Consider the following 9,633-nt stretch of genomic DNA (forward strand, 5'->3'; position numbering starts at 1 on the left):
TATATATATATATGGCACTTTGGTATGAAAGGCTGTTCTGGAAAACACATTGTGGGTGTCTGCATATCAGATACCTAAATAGGCTTTTGTAGGGTCTATTCCTAAGAGTAAAACCAAGGGACAGAGTCCTGAAGAATTTAGCGAAGTGAGAGAGGGTCTCACTGACATCGTTTTATACCAACAACCAAATGACAGAAAGAAAAACAGACTTTTTTCTTTCTTGATTATGAAGATCAAGAAACAGCTGCCCAGGAAGGCATAGGTCATTGAGTGGTAAAGTCAAAGTCTGGGGAAATATTGGAGGTGTTGAGTGGGCTCTATGGAAGATCCTGATCCTGAAGCTATGACAAAGGAGAAAGTGCTGTTTGTGTGCAGCCTTGCCAGTACTGGAGCAGAAGACATTTTAAGAAAAGCATTTAGTCAATTTGGGAAACTGGAATGAGTGAAGAAACAAAGATTATGCTTTCATTTGATGAGCAAGGTGGTGCTGTCAAGGCTATGGAAGAAATAAATGGCAAAGACTTGGAAAGAGAAAATATTGAAATTGTTTTTGCCATACCATCAGAACAGGAAAGGAAAGAAAGAAAAGTTTAGAGGCGAGCAGCAAAAAATCAAATTTATGATAGTTACTGTTATCATCCACTTCGTACGCTCCCTCCAACAAGCAGTTATGGGTGTGGAGGTAGAGATGGCTGTGGATAGCCTCCAGATTATCATGGCTATGAAAATTATAACTATTACAGTTACGATTACCATTACTGTGTGGTAGATATGAAGATCCATACTATGGTTATGAAGATCTTCAAGTTGAAGCTAGAAGGGGTGGTAGAGGAGCAGGGGTTCTGCTCCTCCCTATAGTGCAGCTGGTTATTCACAGAGGAAGTCCTGGACTAGCAAGAAGTATTTATGGTGTGAGAGGAGGTGCCAAAGAGACTGCAGGGGCAGGGAAAATGGGTTGAGGCCAGCCCTGGCCTGTTAAAATGAAGACTGACTTGCTATGTAGGATTACCCCAGAAGTCTACAGTGGAGTAATTATAAGGAAATCAAGCAACTTTAAATATTATATAGGAGCATATCCTATTGCAGAAGATCTTCCTGTGGAGATCACAGAGTCACACACAGAACATCGAACAAATACTTGGACTTTGATAGGAATTTAACAATTTTCTCTGCTGTGCAAGTTATTAAGCTAAAGCTATTCTGGTTTTCTAAAGTGTTGTAACATAAATCCTCCATAACTTCTAGCATGGTAAAAGACCAGGGCCAGATAGAATCAGCACATAATTCTATCAGACCTTCAAGGAAGAACTACCATCAATACTTCACACATTATTCCATATAACAGAAAAAGGAAAGAACACTTCCAAACTATTTTTCCAAAGTCAGTATTACCCTGACACAAAAACCAGATGAAGACTGAGGAAGGAGGAGACTATAGGCTGATCTCCCAGATGAACATAGACATAAGAGGTTCTCAATAATTGCAAACTAAATTCAATGACACATCTAAAAGATCATTCACTGTGATCAAGTTGACTTTAATCCTGGCCTGCAGGGATGGTTCAAGATACATAAATCAATAAAGTAATTCATTACATAGTGGACTTAAGGATAAAAATCAAATGATCATCTATCTCAATGCAAAAAAGACCTGACAAAAATCCAACAGCTCTTTGTGATAATTCTGGAGAGACTAGGAATGGAGGAAACGTGTTTTTGTTTGTTTGTTTGTTTGTTTGTTTTGAGATAGGGTCTCCCTGTAGCCCCAGCTGTCCTGGAACTCCCTGTGTAGACCAGGCTGGCCTCGAACTCACAAGTACTAGGATTAAAGGCATGCACCACCACGCCCAGCAAAGGGAACATATCTTAACAAAACAAAGGCTATATCTGACAAGCCTGTCACCACCATCATGTTCAGTGAAGAAAACCTCAAATCATTTCCACTGAGATCAGGAAGAAGGCAAGGGTGCCCACTCTCACCACTCCTATTCAGTATAGTGCTTGAAGACCTAACTAGAGCAATAAGACAGGGAACTAAAAGGGATACAAACAAGAAAGAAGTCAAAGTATCCCTATTTTCAGATGATACACCTCTATTCCTGAGATTCCAAAGACCTCCAGGAAACTTCCTAGAGCTGATAAACACGTTCAGCAAAGTGACAGGTTACAGAACTACCAAAATCAGTAGCCTCCCTATATACTAAACACACGCATACTGAGAAAGAAATTAGGGAACCAGTCTCATAATCATCTATTTGGAGGGCTGGCAAGTGAGTGAAGGAATTGCTATCAGGCAGGATAATCTGAATTTGATCCCCAGGACCCACATGGTGGAAGGCATGAACCAACTCTCAAAAGTAGTGCTCTGACCTACACAAACACACACACACACACACGCACGCACATACAAATGTAAAAATAAAAAGCAAAAAGTGTTATAGCTTGGTATAAACCTAACCAAGGAAGTGAAAGAGCTATACAATGAAAATTTTAAAACACTGAAAAAAATTGAAGAGGACACCAGAGGATGGAGCGACCTCCCAGTGCTAATGGATTGGTGGGATTAATATTGTGAAAATAGCCATACTACAAAAAACGGTCTACAGAGTCAATGCAATTCCCATCCAAATTCCTAACCAGCTCTTCATATGGAAGCACAAAGCAGCCCAGATAACCAAAACAATACTGAACAATAAAAACATTGCTGGAGGTATTACCATTCCTAATTTTAAGTTATACTACAGAGCCATAGTAGTACAAATAGCATGGTACTGGCACAAAAACAGACATCTTGATCGGTGGAATAGAATTGAGGACCCATATATAAATCCACATAACTACAGCCACCTGATTTTTTTTTAAACAAAGATGCCATTGGAGAAGAGACAGCATCTTCAACAACTGTGCTTGAAAAACTGGATAAGTACATGCCAAAGAATGAAACAGTGCTTATCTTCATTCTGCACAAAGATCTATTCCAAATAGATCAAAGACCTCAATATTAGACCTGAAACTTCTAGAAGAGAGTAGGGAGGACACTTTAGGATATAAGCTCAAGTAAGGACTTTCTGATTAGGATGTCAGTCATGAAGGAACTAGGACCAAAAACTGACAAATAGAAATCTTATGAGCCAGGCGTGGTGGTGCACACCTTTAATCCCAGCACTTGGGAGGCAGAGGCAGGCAGATCTTTGTGAGTTCAAGGCCAGCCTGGTCTACATAGTGAATTCCAGGACAGCTAGGGCTACAAGGAGACCCTGTCTCAAAAAGACACACACAAAAAAAGAAATCTTATAAAATTAAAACGTGTATAGCAAACAAAACAACTTTGAAGAGGCTGCCTACAGAATGGAGAAAAAATTGACATCTATATATCTGACAGAAAATTAGTATCTAGAATATAAAAGGACTCCAAAAACTAGAAACACCAAGAAAACAAATAAGCTGATTTTAAAATGGGCTATGAAATTGAAGAATTTTCAAAAGCAGAAATAAAAATGGCTAAGGACTACTTTTTAAATTTTTATTATTTTTATTTTATGTGTCTGCATGTATTGCCTGCATGTAAGTGAGTGCACCCATGTCATGCAAAACCCATGGAGGTCAAAAGAGGCTGTTGAATCCCCTAGGACTGGAATTACAGACAGTTGTTAGCTGCTGTGTGGGTGCTGGGATTTGAACCCAGGTCTTCTGCAAGAACAACCAGTAAGCCATCTCTCCAGCCCCAGAACTACTTTTTAAAGTGGTCAATATCCTTAACCATCAGGAAAATACAAATTAAACCTACTTTGAAATAACTTATCCCAATCTGAATGGACAGGATTAAGGAAACAAATGACAAGTGCTGGCAAGGATGTGGGGAAAGAGGATCCCTTATTCACTATTGGTAGGAGTGCAAACTGTTGCAGTCACAATGGAAATCAGTGTGGAGGTCCCTCAAAAAGCTAGAAATAGATCTCCCACATGACCCAGCTATACAATTCCTGGGCAGATATCCAAAGGGCTCTATATCCTACTACAGAGATACATCCATGTTCATTGCTGTTCTAGTCACAATAGGTAGGAAACAGAAATAGATGCCCATCAACTAATGAAATATAATGAAAATATGGTACATATATACACTACATGATGGATATCTTCAGCTGTAAAGAATAATGTAATCATGAAATTTGCAGGTAAATGGATGGAACTAGAAAAAAAATAATGCTGGGTGAGGTAACGTGGACACAGAAACACAAATGTCATGTGTTCTTTCTCATATGTGGATCCTATCTGAATTTTTAGATTTGTGTTTTACTTGGAGAACCTCTAGAAGTCAGGAAACTAGAAAGAGGTTGGGGAGGTGCTAAAAAGTACAGTAGAATGTAAATAGCATGAAGAGGGATGGGAATAATAGGAAGGGGAATGTGTAAGTGGGGAGGGGGATGGAAGGGTAGGTCAGGAGTGGTTGGGAAAGGGATAATTGAAGATGTTTGAAAAATCCACATGGAAACCTATTTTATAAGCTTCCAAAGAATGAGTGAGTGTGGGGGCAGGGGAGTGCATTTATGTTCAGTTGATATACATAGAATGAGTTTAAATGGAGTTCTATACAGTAAATAATGCTCCTCTCAGAAATAATATGTTGTCAACTAGCTCAGAACCAAGAGGCTGGAGAGATGGCTCAGCGGTCAGGAGCACTGGCTGCTCTTGCAGAGTGACCCAGGTTCAGTTCCCAGCACCACATGGTGGCTCACAACCCTCCATAACGCCAGTTCCAGGGGATCTGACGCCTTCTTTTTACCTCCATGGGCATTGCATGACATGGGTGCACTTACATACATGCAGGCAAAACACTCATAAGAAATAATTTTTAAAATGTTTAAAGAGCTCAGTGTCAGGTGTGGGATACTTCCTTTCAAGTTATTGGTTGGGGAAGGGGGTCCTAAAATCCTCAAAACAATACAGAGCATTGTCTTTGCTTTTGATTGCCCACCACATCTTGATGGTAAGACCTTATTGCTGAAGACGCCACATACTTTGGTCATAGGACATGGAGAAATCTCTGCTGGATAATTTCATAGTACTAAAAGGTGCTATGCAGGCTGTTGGGGGGGGGGAAGACATCAACAACCTTACCCATCTGTGAACCCTGTGATCTGCAATAAACAACTAATCTCGCAAGATATGCCCATCAGTTCAATGGTGACATGAATGTTGAGGGGGTAACGAACCACTTTTTTAATATTGGACTTAAGGCCCATTCTACAGGCAGAAATATGTTCAATACTGTTAAACTGCCTTCTAAATACTAATCTATATTCCTAGATTGGTGCAGCCCTCGGTCCTCATCAAAGAAGCTGCTTTCTTCTTTGCTGGGGAAGGAGGGGGTTGTTTTTGAGACAGAATCTCACTATGTAGCCCTGGCTGGCCTGGAACTCATAGAGATACACCTGCTTCTGCCTCCTGAGTGCTGGGGTTCAGAAAATTTCCTTTCTTCAGTGGATAGTGGTTAAGACAGAGACTCACAACTGGCCAAAGTGCAAAGAAGAAGTGTCTGTGGCATGCTCAGCCATAAGTGAGACATCTGTATCACACCACCTCTGCCCCAAGGCTCAGAGACCATCACAGAAGAAGGGACAGAAAGCTTGTAAGAGCCAGAAGACAGACAGGACTCTATGAAAGTGTCTTTTGGACATGGCCAGGCCTTTGCACTCAGGAATTCAAAAGCCACTGTGGTTACCTGTGCTAGATCAAGCCAGTTAACAATCCAGCATGGATGGGGGAGGGCACATGATCCCAAGTCCCCAACCCTAGCTGGAGCTACTGACAACTGATGTCTGCTAGGGGAGGGAAAGGATGTTTTCTTCAGGGTTGTGGGCCCTAGTAGGATTGACAGTGGCCCAGTGGGGAGGGAGACATGGGGGAGAGCTAGAAAGATTTGAATGTGAGAGGAATGTGATCAAGAGACATTGTATATATGCTTGTAATTCTCAAAGACCAGATAAAAATATTTTTTTAATATTTTTATTTTCTGTGTATGTGTGTATTGCCTACATGTAGGTAAGTGCACCCGTGTCGTGGAGGACAGAAGAGGCTGTCAGAAGATCCCCTGGAACTGGAGTTGTGGACAGTTGTTAGCTGCCATGTGGGTGCTGGGACTCAAACCTGGGTCTTCTGCAAGAACATCCAGTGTTCTTAACTACTGAGCCATCAGCCCCCAGATGAAAATGGGGGTGGAAGAGAGAGAGAGAGAGAGAGAGAGAGAGAGAGAGAGAGAGAGAGAGAGAGAAAAAAGAAAAAGACAAAGAAAACAGAGATATCTCAGAAAGAAAAAAAAGAATACAGCAGAGAGAAAATAGAGAAAAGAGAAAAAAAATCAGAAAAATGTAGAGAGAGAGAGAGAGAGAGAGAGAGAGAGAGAGAGAGAGAGAGAGAGAAAATAGAAAAGGACAAAGTAAACAGAAATCTCACAGGAAGAAAATAAAGATTACAGCAGAGATAAAATAGAGAAAAGACAATAAAAATCAGAAAAGTTTGTGAATAGACCAATAAAATAAACTCTGTTAGGTAGATAAGCTAAGAAAAAGACTAAAACCCTACATGAAAAAGAGGACATTATGACTGATTTCACAGGGAACAAAGGATTATAGAGTCCCATGAACAATTATGTGCATCAAGTTGAATAAACTACAAAATAGAAACAGAGCCTAGGCAAAAAATCATGAATAAGTAGAAGAGCTGAATAGATAATTAGCAGGGATTACAGAATTAGTCATTAAGAAACTCACAGCCAACAAAAGTCCTGGGTTTTCACTAGTGAATTCTACCAAACATTCAAACTAATACTAACACTTCTCAAACTTTTTCCAGAAAACTCAAGGAGGAGAAACCATTCACTAATTTACTCTATGAGGTCAATATTGCCCTGATACCAAATCCAGACAAGAGATATAAACAGACACAAAAAAATAAAACCCTATAGATCAATATCTGTTAGTTAATATTGATACAAAAAATCCAAAACGAGTGGACAGGAGTGATTAAGAGCACTGGCAGCTGTTGCAGAGGACCTAGATTTGGTTCCTAGTACCCACATGGCAGTTAGCAAGCATCTGCAACTCCAGTTCCAGAGAATCCGACATGCTCTTCTGGCTTTTTGGGCATTGTAGCAACAGGTGCGTTTACATGCAGGCAAAACACATATGCATATAGTATAAAAATAAATTTAAAAAAAATAAAATGGATGCAAAAATCTTCAACAAAAATCTCCCAAAGTGGTGGAGCTCATTAGATGGCTCAACAAGGGCAGGAGGATGTCTCAGTGGTTAGAAGTGTTCTTTCAGCAAACCCAGGTTCAGTTCCCAGCACTGTCCGGTGGCTCACAACCACCTGTAGCTTCGGCTCCAGGGAATCAGATAGCTCTGGCCTCCACAAGCACCTTCACTCATGTACATACCCACACACATGTACACAAATATATAATCATTAAAAATAAGTGTTTTTTTAAAGATGGCTCAACAGGTAAAGTACTTGCTGCACAAGCCTGGTGACCTAAGTTCAATCCCTAGAACCCACATAAAAGTGAAGGAGAGAAATCCCCAAGTTGTCCTCTGACTTCCATATTCAAGCCATCGCACACACTCTACACACATAAATACACACAATAATAAAATAAATTTTGTTTTAAAACTAGAAAACCAAATTCAACAGTATATTACAAAAATTAGACATCATGTCCAAGTGGTATTTATTCTCAAGTGCAAGAGAGGAATGATTCAACATACAAAAACCAATTAGTGTAATACACCATATTAAAAGAGTGAAGGGAAAAAAATCTCACAGAAGCCATATGTTAGAAGGGCTAAGGATGTAACTCAATGATAGAGTGGTTGTTCAGCATGCACAAAGCCCTGTGTTTGATCCCAAGCTCCACCAAAGATTAAAAAATAGGGTCTTGAAGAGATATTAGTATACCCAGATCCATAGCAGTGAAGTACAGAAACAACTCACTAATAGAAGAATGGGTAAGTCAAATGTGGTATATACATACAACGGTGTGGGAGACAGGCTTGAGCCTAGGGTGAAAGACTTATTGACAGCCATACAGAAGGCTCCAGGCAACGGCTAGACTGCTGGAGCCACAAGGAACACCTTGTGACATTTGCTTCCATTGGCATATCATGAGACTGATGCCTAGAGCTTGCCACTCCCTAATCACCACCCTTGAGATCCCAAATTATGACACTTAGACAGCCTGGGTCACGTGATTCCCAGGAACCCAGGCCCCATAAGGAAACCCGGAACCTAAGTAACCTGAAACCCATTATGCTAATGAGGTGTCTGACTGGTGATGTGATGATAGAACACAGCCCTGCCAAAGATTTGAGTTGTAACCTCTTTATTGGACCTGTACCCCTATATAAGCTTGTGCCCTTCTACAATAAACCAGATCTGTGTCAATTGCAGCTCCGCTGACACAGTCTCCTCACCAGCCCTGGGGTCCCCGCCAGGCAGAAGTAGCGATGATGGAGCCAGTGCCACAATGAGCCGAAGAGAGGCCCCAGCCAGGAGGGAGCAGAAGAGCTCCCACAACTTGCGGCCACAGGGAGGAACGCAGGCCATGCCCCTGCAATCGGAGGGGGCGCCCAAGAGGTGCCCCTGTGGGATCGGAGGCAGCGCCCAGGAGGCAGTGCCCCTGCACTCGCAGGCGGCGCCCATGGGAGCGGAAGAGCGGTGCCGGGAGATAGCACCCAGCACCGGAAGAGTGGAGGGGCTGCCGCACCTGGCGGTAGCTGCACAATGGAATGTTAAGAAAAGAATTCTGGGGCCAGAGAGATGACTCAGTGCTTAATTTCACAAAATGTTCTTGCAGAGGACCTAGTTAGGTTCCCAGCACCCAACTCAACTGCCTGTAACTCCCAACTCCAGGGAGTTGGCCTGCAAGGCCACCTGCACTCACATGCACACATACATACATATAAATTAAAATGTTTTAAATCTTTTTACAAAAGAATTCTGACATGATACAATATGGATGAGCCTTAAGGGTATTAATATGCTAAATGAAATAAGCCAGTCTCAAAAAAGTATATATAGTATTTAGTTAAAGCCATAGAGACAGAAAGCAGAATGATGGTTGCCAGGGGGCTGGGGGGGAGAGGAAGAGAGGAAATAGAACTTATTTTTACAAGATAAAAAGTTACAGAGATTGCGGCCCCAGTGACGATTGCACATTATGGATGTATTTAACAACTCTAAACTCTACATGTAAATGTGAGGAAGGTAAATTTCAAGTGTATTTTATCATATAAAAAATGAAAATGAAGGCTGCTCGTGCTGGTGCATGACTTTAATCCCAGCACTTGGGAGGCAGAGGCAGGCGGATCTTTGTGAGTTTGAGGCCAGCCTGGTCTACATAGTGAGTTCCAGGGCAGCTGGGGCTATAAGGAGACCCTGTCTAAAAAAGACGAAAAGAAAAAAAAGAAAATGAGAATGAGAAAATATGACCTCAAAAGATGTCAGCAGCAGCACAGGGAAAAAAAGATTTAGTAAATGGTGGTGGGGAAATTGTCCCAGTATCTGGAGGAAAGTCATGTTAGATTCCTATCTCATACCATATACATAAACTTGGGATGAATTCAAGACCAA

General features: G+C 41.3%; 1 protein-coding gene and 1 pseudogene across 2 annotated transcripts in view; both read left to right on the forward strand.

Moving 5' to 3' along the window:
• Nucleotides 1-984, forward strand: part of LOC103728011 — a 2,591-nt pseudogene extending 1,607 nt beyond the window's left edge.
• Nucleotides 1-9,633, forward strand: part of Ralgps2 (Ral GEF with PH domain and SH3 binding motif 2) — a 199,505-nt gene that overhangs the window by 184,132 nt on the left and 5,740 nt on the right. The gene's annotated exons all lie outside the window — the stretch shown is intronic.

The sequence above is a fragment of the Nannospalax galili genome, unplaced genomic scaffold, assembly GCF_000622305.1.
Source record: "Nannospalax galili isolate Female #2095 unplaced genomic scaffold, S.galili_v1.0 scaffold429, whole genome shotgun sequence".
NCBI classification, from domain to species: Eukaryota; Metazoa; Chordata; class Mammalia; order Rodentia; family Spalacidae; genus Nannospalax; species Nannospalax galili.